Consider the following 15,716-nt stretch of genomic DNA (forward strand, 5'->3'; position numbering starts at 1 on the left):
GGAGATAAAAACAGTTAGTTCTTCGGGTCATTGAAAGATCTTACATCAGAGACAAACGTTTGGGAAGCTGCAAGAGTAAAAGGCACTGGTGTAACTTCAACATCTGGGAGAACTCTCTCAGGCATGGAGGTCAGACTGATTCAGCATTCTGGTCCCGCTCATTTCCTGTTACCTGCTCCATTTGTTGTTCTTGTTATATTTCTACATGGTTGACACATTCCTATGTTTTAAAATGATATTCCAACCATACAGGAATTTTCCATGTAAGTAATCATACATTAGAGGGTTTGGAACGTGAATGTAACTTATAAACAGAAAGTATTTATTCATACATGGGGTGTGGGCATCGCTGGCAATGCCTGCATTTATACCATCCTTAACCACCCTGTGGTTGGTTGGAAAAGTGAATGAAGGTGTCTGAGATTGTCTTGATCAGCACAGAAATCTCAAAGATGGGTCTGCTCAGGTAGAAGTACCCTCCACTCCCACAGCCAAGTCTGCATTCATTGCAATTATAGACGCCATCTAAAACTCCCAGGACAAGGACAGCATGGGATCACAATCAGAATAAAGCTTCCTCTACTCTTAATTTGAAAGTGAAACTACTTCAACACTGTCCCCAACAAACACAGCCAAGACAGAGACAGCATTGGGTTAGATACAGAGTAAAACCTCCTCTACACTTCCCCATTCATATAGTTCCAAGACAATGACAGCAAAGGGTTAAATAAACTGTCGAGCTTCTTCCATTATGACTGACACTGAGTACGTTCTACACTAGTCCTCAAGGAAAATTCAGAACTGAGAATATTATCTGGAACTGAATTCACACCCCCTAATGGGAATGACAGCAACAGAAAATCATGTCGTGAAACACAGATAAAACACACACAATGTACAACAAAACTAGACTGTTATTGAGATCAAAGATATTTAAATGACAGGAAACATTGTACCCGCAATGATCCGAATGAGTGCTGAACAACTTTTTCACGTGAATAATATTCTCTGGGAATGCAATGTCCACCTCACTACTGTCTGTTCAGTTCCCCTGCTCTCGTTTAGGGCTGAGTTGCACATAGTGGCGTGGGGGGTCAAGAGGTTAGACAGTTAAGGTCAACTTAGATTGAGGGCATCCTGTGTCATGCCAGTGAGGTCGAGGGTCGCTGATTTACTCAACTTATAATCGGGGACAAGGGGATGTCAGGCTGGGCTTGTATCAGTTTGAGTTTAGAAGAAACAGATGATCTTATGGAGCTGTACAACATCTGGAGAGGACTTAATGTAAATGTAATGTCCACTCACTTCCACCCAGAGACTAGCCTCTCATTTCAGATAAGAGAGTCTTGTTTTTCTCTCAAGTGTTCCCGAGTCTTTGAAATTCACTTCTTTAGAGAGCAGCATGTCGTGGTGGCACGGTGGTGAGCACTGCTGCCTCACAGCATCAGTGACCTGGGTTTGATCCCACCCTCGGGCCGACTGTGTGGAGTTTGCACATTCTCCCCTTGTGTCTGCGTGGATTTCCTCTGGTGCTCTGGCCTCCTCCCACAGTCCAAAGGATATGCGGGTGAGGGTAGATTGACCATGGGAGATGCAGGGTTACAGGGATAGGGTAACGAACTGGGTCTGGGGTGGGATGGTCAGTCAATGTTGACTCGATGTGCTGAATGGCCTTCTTGCACGCAATTGACCTACATTAGTCAATAGTGTACACTTGCTTTATGGTTACCGACATCAAATTACATTCGTGGTTTTGGTTATTTCATCTGTTACGTTATCGTATTCAACCAACTACAGCATCTAGAAACTTGCTTAATTACAATATCCAATATCTTCAGAGTACTTTTTCTTTTTGTCACGACCATTATCTTGAACTCTGACGTGTGACCTCTTCATTTCTGCCAAAGTTCCTTATTTGTCCCTACATTGTCATGGTTTTACTTTGTCGAATGTCTTCCTGGCTTTTGCAGTTAACACCCTATATTCCGCCCTCGTCAACTTTTTCCCTTACAATTGTGTACTAAGAATTTCATGAAAAACCTCAGAGTGTGGTGAGACTGTGGAACTTCCTACCACAGTGAATAGTTGGGTTGGAAGACATTACAACTAAGGGTAAGCAACCTAATACAAATGAATGTCACTGTCACCAGATTCACAACAGAGTGAAATTAAAACATGCAATGTCCCTCTATTTCTCAACTGTTCTTAACCAGACTTGATGAAGAACAGACCTTGCACATCAACATAATAATTTAAACAAAAACCCAACATTATAATTTAAACACGGCAACTTTTCCAGGGCAAATTTAAAGAAGATAATCTAATTAGTAGCAATGATTTAAATCCTTTGATCAAGTCCCCCACCATCTCAGAGACAGAAACTTAAGCGGCAAATTAAGAAAGATTTTTTTTAAACTTACCAATTCAAAGAAACAGTTTCCAACAATGGATTGCCAAGCCTTCGTGCAATCCTTGGACTATGAGTTTTTCACAGATACGTAACTGAAAATCTAATTTAAAGGCCGCTACTGAATGTGAATAGACACCCCAAAGTATTTAGCCATTTCTTACAGGCTGGGATTCATTCCCAGAAAGAGCCAACAATTCTTTAACTGGACAGTAGAATCAAGAGAGAACAGTGCCTGGACTCAACAAGCAGCAATGCCTAATGGAAGCAAAGTTGGCGGCGGGGCAAGGCGAGGCAAGGGCATAAATCAAAAAAGATCACTGACTCTCCCACTGCAACACACACTGTCAGAATGCACAGGGGCTCAGTCCTGGGAGTGACCCACAGCAGTTTCATCAAGAGAACCACACTTGATGAACAGATCTTGCACACCAGAATTATAATTTAAACAAAAACAAACAATTATGAATACCACAAATTTACTAGGGCAAAATTAAACATGATAATTCAGTTAATAGCAATGATTTAAGCCCCTTGATCAAGTCCCACACCATCTCATAGACAGAAACTTAAGGCATAAATTAAGGAAGAGAATTTTAAAAATTATCAATTCAAGCAAACAGTTTCCAACACTGGATTGCCAAGCCGTTGGGCAATCCTTCGACAATGAGTTGTTCACAGGCACATAACCATAAATTTAATTTCAAAGTCACTGCTGAATGCGAATCGACACTCTGAAGCATTCAGCTATTTCTTACAGACTGGGGCTAGTTCCCTGACAGAGCCAATAATTCTTTAACTGGACAGAAAAAAAACTAGAGAGAACAGCTCCTGGTCTCAACGAGCAGCAACGCCCACTGGAAGCAAAGTTGCGGGGTGGGGGAGCACGACAGCATAAAACTAAAAAAATCCGACCAACTCTCCCATTATAAGCACTGTCAGATTGGGCAGGGGTTCAGTCCTTGCAGTGACCCACAGCAGTTTCACCAGCAGAATCAGATTGTTGGGAGCACTGGGGTGCCCGCTGGTGCTTCTGCTAGGTGCAGAATGATGAGAACCTCCGCCTGCACTTGGGGTAGGTGAACGGCCTCTCTCCGGTGTGGCCCCGCCTGTGTCTCAGCAGGAGGGAGGAATTGCAGAAGGTCTTCCCGAACTCTGGGCAGAGTAAGGGCCTCCCCCCGTATGGACCCGAAGGTGGGATGCCTGGGTAAACCCTTCCCGCACTTCAGACAGGAGAATGGCCTATCCTCGGTGTGGACCCGCTAGTGCCTCAGCAGGGCAGAGGTATCATTAAAGGCCTTTCCGCACTTGGAGCAGCTGAAGGGTTTTCTCCAATATGTGGACACGGCGGTGGGTCAGCAAGACGGAAGAATAGCTGAATACCTTCCTGCTTTCGGGACAGGCGAATGGCCTCTCGCCTGTGTGGACCCGCTGGTGCCTCTGCAGAATGGAGGAACTGCTGAAGATCTTGCAGCACTTGGGACATCTGATGGGTCTCTCTCCCGTGTGGACCCCCTGGTGCTTCAACAGGCAGGAGGAATTGCTGAAGCTCTTTCAACACTCGGGGCAGGGGAAACGCCTGTTGCTCGTGTGGACCCGCTGGTGCCTCTGCAGTACGGAAGAATTGCTGAAGACCTTCCCGCACTCAGGGCAGCTGAAGGGTCTCTCCCAAATGTGGACCCGCTGATGGCCCAGCAGGTGGCAGGAATTGCTGAAGCCCGTCCCGCACTCAGGGCAGGAGATCGGCCTCTCCCTGGTGTGACTGCACCCATGAAACTCCAGGTCAGAAGGGAAACAGAAGCTTTTCCCACAGTCGCCACACTTCCATGGCTTCTCCAAGGGACGGGATTCCTTGGCTTTCTCCATGACCAAAGCTTCAGCTGCACACAAACGCGAGTACAGCATCTCCCTGCCGTGAATTCCTCTTCCCAGTCTGTATAACGTTTTCTGGCTCCACAATCAGAGTGCTGCAACAGTCGGGTCTCTCTTCCAGTCTCACTGACGCTGAAAACGGACTGAAACAGGAACCAAAAAGCTTGGTTCCTTCTCACAGAATCAGAGTCGAAAATTGTTATAGTGCCGATGGATTCAGTGACTGTCAGACACTGACGTGAAATTGAGGACTGGACAGTCAGAGTCAGAATCAAAGTGCAATGCTGGAAAAGCACAGCAGATCAGGCAGCATCTGAGGAGCAGTAGAGTCAATGTTTCAGGCAAAGCCCTTCAGCTATTGATTTTGAAACTTCTGTCTTCAGATCTTCAAATAATCTGTAAAAAGAGATTACAAAAATCATCACTGTCAGTCCAGGTTAGAAATTCCAAACAAGCAATTCTACTTTCCGCAAAAGATTCTTTTCTTTTTCCAAAAAATTGAAAGCACCATCCCACCCTCTCTCACCCCTCTATTCTCACTCCGCTCTAACCAATTCTCCTGACGGTACTGATTCAGGGACTTACAGAGACCGAAAAGTGAAAACATCAAGATAGACACCTTTGAATTTTGGCTACATCTACCTGAAAGCTAGCATCTTTCACGACATCTAGGAGTGAGTAAGTCTGCTTTTGGGAAGCAAAAAAAAAGTCAATTCAGGATGAACCTTCAATGCAGCTTCTTGAGAAACCACCAGACACGAAATGGTTAACATCTGGGGAGGTGGAAGTGGGGAGCTGGGGGAAATGAGATATCAAGGCATTGGCACCGACACCAGACAGAAACTCAACACACAGGCATGGCGAACATTACGGGCAAGCCAGAGTCATAGAGATACACAGCACAAAAACAGGTCCTTCGGTCTAACTCATCTGTGCCGGCCAGATAGCCTAAATTAATCTCGTCTCATTTACCAGTACTTGGTCCATATCCCTCTGAACTCTTCCTATTCATATACCCATCCAACTGCCTTTTAAATGTTATAATTGGAACTACACCCATCACTTCCTCCGGCAGATCATTCCTTACACTTGCCTCCCTCACACCAAACATATTACCCTCCTGTTCTGGACTTCTCCCATCTCTGGGAAATGACCTTGTCTATTTACCCTATGCTTGCCTGTCATGATTCGATAAACGTCTGTAAGGTCAACCTGCAGCCTCTGGTATACCGGGGAAACAGCTCAAGTAATGCACTACGTTTAGTTGTAGCTTCACACTCACCGAACCTTCCTCCCGTGTAAAACACTGTTTCCCTCCCCCCACACTATCCATGGGAAAAGCCAAGAGCTCTGAGATTCTGGAGTTGGGGGAATGCCACGTAGAATTCCTAAAATGTGGAAATACGCAATTCAGCCCAACAAGTCCACACCGCCTGTCCAAAGTGTAACCCATCCAGACACATTCCTCTATCCCGTTATTCCACATTTACTCCTGACTAATGCACACTGAGGGCCCGTTTAGTTCGGCCAATTCACCAGAACATTTTTAGATTTTGGGAGAAAGCTAGAGCACCCGGAGGAAACCCACGCAGATAAGTCGGGGAGAACATGTAGACTCCAAACAGACAGTCGCCCCAAGCCTGGAATCGAACACGGGTCCTTGGTACTATGAGGCAGTGCTAATCACTGAGCGATCGTGCTACTACTGTGGGCAGAACGAGGTGGGGACTGGGGCCTTTGTTAATTGTACCACACAGTGGATTGTGGAGTAAGGATAAATCTCACGGGATCTCGGGAGAGCTAACCAACTGGGTACAAAAATTTAGAAGCGCGTTGTTGTAGATGCTGGAATGCTTCTTGAAAACAACCAATGCTGGAGATCACGGTGGGTCAGGCAGCGCTGTGCTACTCTATGACTGGATAGTGTGGATGTGGAGATGATGTTTCCACTCGGAGAAGGGTTGAGGATGCCAAGTCATTGAGGGCATTTAATACAGAGATAGGTTCTTGATTAGGAAGGGGTCAAGGGTTATGAGGAGACGGCAGCAGAATGGGATGGAGAAACATATCAGCCGGGATCGACTGATGGAGCAGACTCGATGGGCCAAATGGCCTCATCCTGCTCCTGTATATTATGGTCTTAAAGCTGGGCAGATGACTTAAGGGGTTCTCACAAACTATTTCAGAATCCTGAAGAGGAGTTGTTGGACTCGAAACTTTAACTCTGCTTTCTCTCCACAGATGCTTCCAGTCCTGCTGAGTTTTTCCAGTGTTCTCAGTTTTTGTTTCAGATTTCCATCATCCACAGTTCTTTGTCTTATTTATCACAGTCATTTCTTGCCCTTCCCAAGTGTTTGGAACTTCATCTCACTGATCTACAAACTGTTCACTTACCGTAGAAATGACCACTACCTCCTTATCAGAGTAGATCACTTTGTTGCAAAATGATTGCCCAATTCTGTGACCAAAATAATTGCATTCGTAATTACTTACACCAGGGACTCTCAATATCTCAGGCAAGAACACAGCCAGATAGTTTCAGACAGTACATTTATGTGATTTGATACAATTCCTTATTCCCTACTTTACCAGGATGTTGCTGGGAATGGAGGGTTTGAGTTAAGAAGAAGCTGGGACATTTTTCCAACCGAGCCTAGCAAGTTGACAGATAACTTTATAGAGGTTTTTAAAATCAGGAGAGGTATAGATAAGGTGTCATTTTCAGGAGGCTCAGAATATTTTATTGCCCCAGAAGGTGTAAAAGGGGGTCAAAGCTTCAGCAGAAATCAAGCAGAGCTGAGAACAGACAACATCCAGCTCTGTGGGAACAGGGAGATCAGCTGACAGAGAAATCAGGACCTGAAATCCGAGCTGACATCAGACTACCGTGTTATCAGTGCTTTGATTAGCAGTACCCATCCTCTACCGTTACTGAGCTTCCCACTCGTCTTGAATGCCACGTATCCCCTCGATATTCCGGATCCAATCCTTATCATTCTGAAGCTATATCTCTGTAAGGAGTCTCAGATCAGAATTATTCTCTTCAACATGTGCAGTCAATTAATTCGCTTTTGTTACAATGCAGCGCACATTCACATACTGAGCTTTTAGTTTTAATTTTTGTGATGGTTAGAATCCAGTTTTGATTGCTAGTACATTTATTCTCCTTGTCCCTTTCTCTCATTCTCTGATGTTTATTTTCCACATCACTACATTGCTCACCGGCCTTGATTTGGATTCGCCATGTTAAATTGCCCAGTGTCCAGGATGTGCAGGTTAGGTGGGGTAGACATGGGAAACGCAGGGTAATCGTTTCAAAGTAATAGAAGCAGTAGGCCATTTGGCCCATCGACCCTGCTCCGCCATTCATTAAAATCATGGCTGATCTATCAATCACCTCAGCTCCTCCTACTTGCATTATCCCAACTACACTTAATTCCCCTACCACGCAAAAACCCATGCAACAGTGTCTTAATGAAACTGCTTTTACTGCTTCCTTGGGCACAGAATTCCATAGATGCACCGACCTCTGGGAAAACCAGCTCCTCCTCATTTCTGTCCGAATTCTACTCCCCCCTAATCTTGCAGCCTAGTCTCAACCGCCAGCAGAAAAGACCTGATGGGATGGTGATGGTGGAATGGTTGGGAGGTGTGTCTGGTTGGTGTATTTTTGGAGGGCTCCGTGTGGAGTCGATGGCCTGAATGGCCTGCTTCCACACTGTAGGGATTCAATGATATACTGCAGTTATGTTTGCCCCCGATCACAGCACCCAGAATGCCCCATCTTCCACAAATCGAAAGACAATTCCCACCCTGCCCTCTTGTATGTGTATTATCTAAATGCTTAATCGTTTCTGGTGAATACAGCCCACACCTCCCACTGCTGTCAGTGACCTTTACAATGCTGATGAAACAATGCAATACCTGCAGTACTGAAAATAGTAAGGCTTCTAACGATACCAGTTACTGATTCACTGCACCTTCTGATTGACAGCATTGGAAATACAATGTTGGAGCCTGACAGAAATGAACAGTTTAAACAAAAACCGACCTAACCCTTCACTAGGCTCCCCGCTCAGCACACTGTACTTACTGCCGGTAAACCTTAAAACACTACAGCCCCACAGTGCAATGAATTCCCACTTTCTAACAAAGTCCTGGATGTCACTCACTCAGCTGCTATCTTCAAAAAAATGAAGATTTATGCTCCTCGTAAGGGCAAAACATCGTTGAAAGCTGCTTCTGGAAGTCCACTCTTCACAGCGACATTTTTGCTTTCATCAAAGATCATTAGAGTCATGCAGTACGAAAACAGACCCTTCGTCCAACTCGTCTGTGCCAACCAGATATCCAAAATTAATCTCGTCCCATTTGCCAGCATTTGGCCCATAACCCTCTAAACCCTTCCTATTCATATACTCATCCAGATGCCTTTAAATATTGTAATTGTACCCCACTTCTGAACTCAATTCCTCTTCATAATATATCACTTGCCTTGCTCATTGCCTGCTGCATCTGCCCGACAACTGGCATCCTTACATCATTCCTGGTGAAAGGCTTGTGCCCAAAACTCACTGTCCTGCTCCTCAGATGCTGCCTGATCTATTGCGCTTTTCCAGTGCCACATTTTTCGACTTTCACCTCTTGTCCTCACTTTCTCCACATTCCAATATATCACCATTTAAACAATTCACTGATTTTGTTTTAAGAAAATCCAAACACTCCGTCCCTGGATGGGCGCGAACCACCAACCTTTCGGTTAACAGCTGAACGCGCTGACCAATTGCACCACAGAGACAGATACGAGCACCGCCCCTGCAGTCTCTTTGAGGAAGCTACTATTCAATTCATAATTCAACTTGCCCCGCCCAGAATTACCATTGTCTTCTATCAGTTTTTCTTTTCCATAATAAAGCCTTGGACATTCAATGTGGAGACATGTGGACAGTCTGATCCCACCATCTGCAGGCACATCCATGTCACGAAGAATTAGCTCTCCTACATCCGGGCCATTGCCCTCCGAGCCTTTCAGTGTTTTGCCTCTTACCGAATTTTCTCATTGGCCCCGAGCCACATTGCGGCACTGCACTTGCCATGTGTTTGCCAATTGAGACACAGACCTGGACCAACTTCGGGAAGAGGCAAATCACTGAGTTCTGAACAAAAACCGTAGCACACTCAAAACATCGGCTTTGTTTACCTTTCCACAGATTCTGCTCGACCCGTTGGCTTTCTGCAGTATTCGCTGTGCTTGTTCTACACAAATGCTGCTTTCCATTAAAGAACTTCAAACCCTGCCCTCTGGTAACTGACCCTGGTCAGTGGTAATAGGTTCTTCTGATCATTAACCTGCCCAGTCCCACCACTTCTTCTCCCATCATTGCCAACAGCCCCTAGAAATCTCCAGTTAACCTTCTTTGTTCCAAAGACAACATTCCCAAATTGGGAATGTCTCAACAAAATGGAAATTCCTCATCCCTGGACATGATGCAAGTGTTACAATAGGGAGGAGATTTTGGCAAAATATTGTCAGTTAGCAGGTGGAATAATTCTCAGGAAGTAAAAGAGAAATCCCAGTCTCCAGCTTTGTGAAGCTTTAGAAACTCTTTGGGAAGTGGAATTAGAGGAGAATGAAGGATGAACTGTCCGACTGAGCAGAGACAGTCCAGACACCGTCCCCTTGTTTAAGAGGCCGGGAGATGGACTCTGATATTCTCAGTAAAAAATGAAGTCTGCAGATGCTGGAGATCACAGCTGAAAATGTGTTGCTGGTTAAAGCACAGCAGGTTAGGCAGCATCTCAGGAATAGGAAATTCGACGTTTCGAGCATAAGCCCTATTCCTTAGATGCTGCCTAACCTGCTGTGCTTTAACCAGCAACACATTTTCAGCTCTGATATTCTCAGGACATGAACTGATCTGAGACATTGAAAGAATTCTCTGCATATCAGGAATTCAAACCCCTTCACGGCTGGGGGTCAATGAGAAAATTCGGTAAGAGGCAAAACACTGAAACGCTCGGAGGGTGATGGCCCCGGTGTAGGAGGGCTAGTTCCTTGTGACATAGATGTGCCTGCAGGTGGTGGGATCAGACTATCCCCGGTGTCTCCACAGTGAATGTCCAAGGCTTTATTATGGAAAAGTAAAACTGATAGAAGACAATGGTAATTCTGGGCGGGGCAGGCTGAATTATGAATTGAACAGTAGCTCCCTCAAAGAGACTGCGGGGGTAGGCTGGCCAATCCTGTCTCTGTGGCTCAATAAATCAGTGCGTTCGGCTATCAATCGAAAGGCTGGTGGTTCCAGACCAGCGAGGGACAGGGTGTTGCGTGTTTCTCGCTCCGACCGCTGCGAATTTCGCGTTTTTAATGGTGTCAGGAAAATGTTTCCCAAACGGAAATCTTCTCTACTGAGGAAGTACAAAGGAGTTTCTGAATTGATTGAATTTCTAACGTAAAGGACTACGGATGCTGAGAATCCAAGACAGAAAGAGAAACTGCTGGAGAAATTCAGCGGGTTTGGCTGTACCTGGAGAAGGAAAAAAAAGTTCTGAAATGTTGTCTCTGATTCTCTTTCCACGGATGCTGCCTGACCTGTTGAGTTGCTCCTGCAATTTCTGTTGTTGTTTTTAACTGAATGTCCATTTCATCTTTCGGGATGAAACACACAGACTCGCCATTTGCAGATATTTAATCCTTTCAAAACCTGTGAAGTGACTGGATTCAAACAAACTCTGCAATGATTCACTCTTTCTCAGCTCCACAGGCAGACAGACTTGGGAAGTGAAGCTGTCAGTGTGGTTCTGTATTGGTGGGCCGAGTGGTTAATGCGATGGACATGAAACCCATTGCGGTTTCCCCACGCAGGTGTGAACCCTGCCGACTACAGTTGAGAAACGTCGTCAAAAAGAAAGGGAGATTGCTCCACGTTTTTTTTAAAGATGCAAATCAGTGGAGGGGTTGAAATATTTCAATCACATTGGGACTGGTCGGGAATCTGCAACCCACCGCCTGTCAGGGTGGAACAAGCAGATACCCACAGAGCTGCTTTTGAGGCAATGAGTCAAGTGTTTGGAAATGAGACTAGAACAGTGAGGGGCTGGAAATCGTGATCGAAATGAAGCAGGCACCTGAGGACAAGGGTGTTTTATTTGCTAGTGAAAGATACTGCTTCACAAAGTTTGGACTATTGAAAGCATTCGGTTCGAAGCCGGCATTCGGTTTGAATTCCTGATCTGCAGGAACGAGACTCTTCACTGTCTCGCTTCAGTAAGTGTCCCTGAGAACATCGGAGTCAAGTCACAGCGCTGTCAGAGGAGAGGAAGCTGAAATAGCCCCACACGCTGCTCACGAGCACATTTCACTCTCCTTAACTCACCGCCCCAACCACTGTGGTTCCTGGGAGTGGAAAGGGAACAATCACCAAAACCCAGTCTCAGCTTTGTAAATCTTCAGAAAATAAGAAAACCGTACATCCCTTTGCATCTTCTATCGTGACATGACAGTGTTGATTTTAAATGGCTGTCCAGTCAGTGCCGATTCGTTTTGGCTAAAAAAATGTTCCTTATCTCATCCCAGCATTTCTTGCCACAGGGAACTGTGTGGCAGAGTTCATGTACATATTTTCTTGTATGGTATAATACATGGAAATATCCCAACAATTAAAGGGAGTCAGGGGGCTGAGTTGAGTATGGTTGCCATTACAAAAGAGATAGTGCTAGAAAAGTTAAAAGGTCTTAAAATTGATAAATCTCCTGGTCCCGATGGGATACATCCTAGAGTTATGAGAGAGGTGGCTGAGGAAATAGCGGAGGCATTGGTTGAGATCTTTCAAGAGTCACTGGAGTCAGGAAAGGTCCCGGATGATTGGAAGATGGCTGTTGTAATCCCCTTATTCAAGAAAGGATCAAGACAAAAGATGGAAAATTATAGGCTAATTAGCTTAACCTTGGTTATTGGTAAAATTCTAGAATCCATCATTAAGGATGAGGTTTCTAAATTCTTAGAAGAGCAGAGACTGATTAGAACAAGTCAACATGGATTTAGTAAGGGAAGGTCATGCCTGACAAACCTGTTGGAATTCTTTGAAGAGGTGACAAGTAGGTTAGACCAGGGAAACCCAGTGGATCTGGTCTGTCTAGACTTTCAAAAGACCTTTGATAAGATGCCACACGGGAGGCTGCTGGGCAAGGTGAGGGCCCATGGTGTTCGAGGTGAGGTGCTGGGATGGATTGAGGATTGGCTGTCTGACAGAAGGCAGAGAGTTGGGATAAAAGGTTCTTTTTCGGAATGGCAGCTGGTGACGAGTGGTGTCGCGCAGGGTTCGGTGTTGGGGCCACAGCTGTTCACATTATATATTAATGATTTGGATGAAGGGACTGGGGGCATTCTAGCGAAGTTTGCAGATGATACGAAGTTAGGTGGACAGGCAGGTAGTCCGGAAGAGGGGAGGCTACAGAAGGATCTGGACAGTTTGGGAGAGTGGTCCAGGAAATGGTTGATGGAATTCAACGTGAGCAAATGCGAGGTCTTGCACTTTGGCAAAAACAATAAAAGCATAGACTACTTTCTAAATGGTGAGAAAATTAGTAAAGCCAAAGTACAAAGGGATCTGGGAGTGCTAGTCGAAGATTCTCTAAAGGTAAACATGCAGGTTGAATCCGTGATTAAGAAAGTGAATGCAATGTTGTCACTTATCTCAAGAGGGTTGAAATATAAAAGCAGAGATGTGCTACTGAGACTTTATAAAGCTCTGGTTCGGCCCCATTTGGAGTACTGTGTCCAGGTTTGGTCCCCACACCTCAGGAAGGACATACTGGCACTGGAACGTGTCCAGCGGAGATTCACACGGATGATCCCTGGAATGGTAGGTCTAACCTATGAGGAACGGCTGAGGATCCTGGGATTGTATTCATTGGAGTTTAGAAGATTAAGTGGAGACTTAATAGAGACGTACAAGATAATACATCAGCCATGATTGAATGGCGGAGTGGACTCGATGGGCCGAATGGCCTTACTTCCACTCCTATGTCTTATGGTCTTAAGGTATTTTGTAAATAACATACGTTTGCTGGTTGTTTGTACTGGGTATTTCTGGTTCATTAGCCGCTGTTTAATGCTGAGAGGGTTGAGTTGTCTGGACATCATTTCACAGATGTCTTTAATGCAAAGTAATGTGGCTAGCGTTTCTGCAGATGTTGTGTCTGCTTGTGTCAGTTTGTTGATGTGAAATTGGCACACTGGGTTTATTGGGTAGGCAAAAGTGAGGACTGCAGATGCTGGAAACCAGAGTTTAGATCAGAGTGGTGCTGGAAAAGCGCAGCAGGTCAGACAGCTTCCGAGGAACAGGAAAATCGACGTTTCGGGCTAAAGCCCTTCATCAGGAATAGAGGCAGGACGCTTCCAGGGGTGGCGAGATAAATTGGGGGGTGCTGGGCCGAAATTAGCAAAGAGCACAATAGGTGAATGGTGGTGGGATGGAGGTGACAGATCAGAGAGGAGGGTGGAGCGGATAGGTGGGAAGGGAGATTGGCAGGTAGGACAGTTCATGAGGACAGCGCTGAGCTGGAAGGTTGGAATTGAGGTAAGGTGAGGGAGGGAAAATAAGGAAACAGATGCCCTGGGGTTGAATTCATCCCTGACGGAAGATGGGGCGTTCTTCCTCCAGGCATCGGGTGGGGAGGGAGCGGCGATGGAGGAGTCCCAGGACCTGCATATCCTCAGCAGAGTGGGACGGGGCGGGGGAGGTTGAAATTTTGGGCCATAGGACGATGGGGTTGATTGGTGCGGGTGTCCTGGAGATGCTCCCCCAAGCGCTGTGACTTGACTCTGCGAGGAGTCTCCAGTCTCCCCAATGTAGAGGAGACCGCATCGGGAGCAATGGATACAAGAAATGACATTGGTGGAAGCTTTCTCAAAACCGTGGCGTGGGTTCGATTTCCGGGCAGGAAAGCAATCTTTAATAGAGCTGCCAACGTGCACGGATATATCCCTGGTGGTCTAGTGGTTAGGATTCGGCGCTTTCACCGCTGCGGCCCGGGTTCGATTCCCGGTCAGGGAAGCAATTTTCAGCGGATATTTTGGCTACCCACTCTCAGTTCCATCTTGGTCTTGGTAGTTACTGGGTGCTGCAGTGTGTAATGGCTCGTTGAAATAGTGTCCTGATTCAGTTTGTTTGTATGTGTAGGGGTGATTGCTTCTGTAGCTAAGTACTTAGTTCGCGTGCGCTGTTTTCCTGTTGAGGCTGTTTTGAATTTACCATTGACTGCTCGCTCGACTGTGACGTCTAGAAATCGCACTTTGGTGTTGTTCTCCTCTTTTGTGAATTTTATGCCAGTGAGTATATTGTTGATGGTGTTGTACGTTTCCTCTAATTTGTTTCATTTTTTCATGACAAAAGTGTCATCACTGTGGCGGACACAAAGTTTGGGTTGGGTCGTTGGAAGAGCTGTTTGTTCGAGTGTCTGCATTATTGCTTCTGCTCGGAATCCTGATACTGGTGGTTTATTGGTTATTTCCTTTATTTGTTTGTAGGGCTTGTTACTGAATAGGAAGTAGGTGGTAAGGCACAGCTCCACGAGGTTGACAGTGTTATCTTTGCTGATGAAGTTGTTGCTGTGTTTGTGTCTTTGGTTCTTCGAGTAGTGTCTTCAGTTTTCTTTGGCCACGTTGATGTTAATGGATGTGAACAGGGCTCTATGTCAAAGGACAGCATTATTCCATCCTCTTCTATCTTAGTGTCTTTTGTGTTCAAGAATTCTTGGATGGAGTAAATGGAGTGCCGTGAATCTTCGACTTGGTGTTTTAGTCTTCAGTAGATGCCTTTGAATAGTCTGTGTATTGGTGTTCCAAGTAGTGAGACTATGGCCTGAGGGGGGCTCCTGGTTTGAAGAGGAGCAGAACAACAACAAAATGCCATTCTTAGTTGTCACAGTAGAGCGAACAGTCAATGGGGAACTTCAAACTAGCGTCTAGAGAAAAACAACACACACAAACCAAATACTTAACTACAGAAACAATCATCCCAACACCCACAAACGAAGCTGCATCAGGACATTATTTCAACAAGCCACTACACACTGCAGCACAGAGAAACTACGAAGTGTACAAGAGAAATAAGTATATAGAGTATTTAAGGAGAACGGTTACCCAATAAACCCAGTCCGTTGATTTCTCAGTGATGCTTCCAAGCTGACTCTCAAAACTTCGGTTTGTCCTTCCATTCTTTCCTGTTTGTTTTTTGTGGGTTTTGAGAGGTTTCCCAATCCTCTGACTGTGTATTGGAGTTGGAAAGTTATGTTGTGGCTGTACAGGACATTGGTTAGACCACTTTGGGAATATTGTGTGCAATTCTGGTCTTCCTCCTATCAGAAGGATATTGTGGAAATTGAAAGGGTTCTAAAGAATCAATGGGTCCACAGAGGGGAAGAAGCCCTTCTG

The 15,716-nt window shown here is 45.4% G+C and overlaps 2 non-coding genes across 2 annotated transcripts; one reads left to right on the forward strand and one right to left on the reverse strand.

Annotated features, from left to right (window-relative positions):
- Positions 1-9,003: 9,003 nt before the first annotated feature.
- Positions 9,004-9,077, reverse strand: trnan-guu (transfer RNA asparagine (anticodon GUU)). Its single transcript has one exon. It is a non-coding gene; the product is annotated as a tRNA-Asn (tRNA).
- Positions 9,078-14,265: 5,188 nt separating this feature from the next.
- trnae-uuc (transfer RNA glutamic acid (anticodon UUC)) lies at positions 14,266-14,337 on the forward strand. The gene has a single exon. It is a non-coding gene; the product is annotated as a tRNA-Glu (tRNA).
- Positions 14,338-15,716: the final 1,379 nt, after the last annotated feature.

Source organism: Hemiscyllium ocellatum (genome assembly GCF_020745735.1).
Source record: "Hemiscyllium ocellatum isolate sHemOce1 chromosome 27 unlocalized genomic scaffold, sHemOce1.pat.X.cur. SUPER_27_unloc_7, whole genome shotgun sequence".
Taxonomy (NCBI): Eukaryota; Metazoa; Chordata; class Chondrichthyes; order Orectolobiformes; family Hemiscylliidae; genus Hemiscyllium; species Hemiscyllium ocellatum.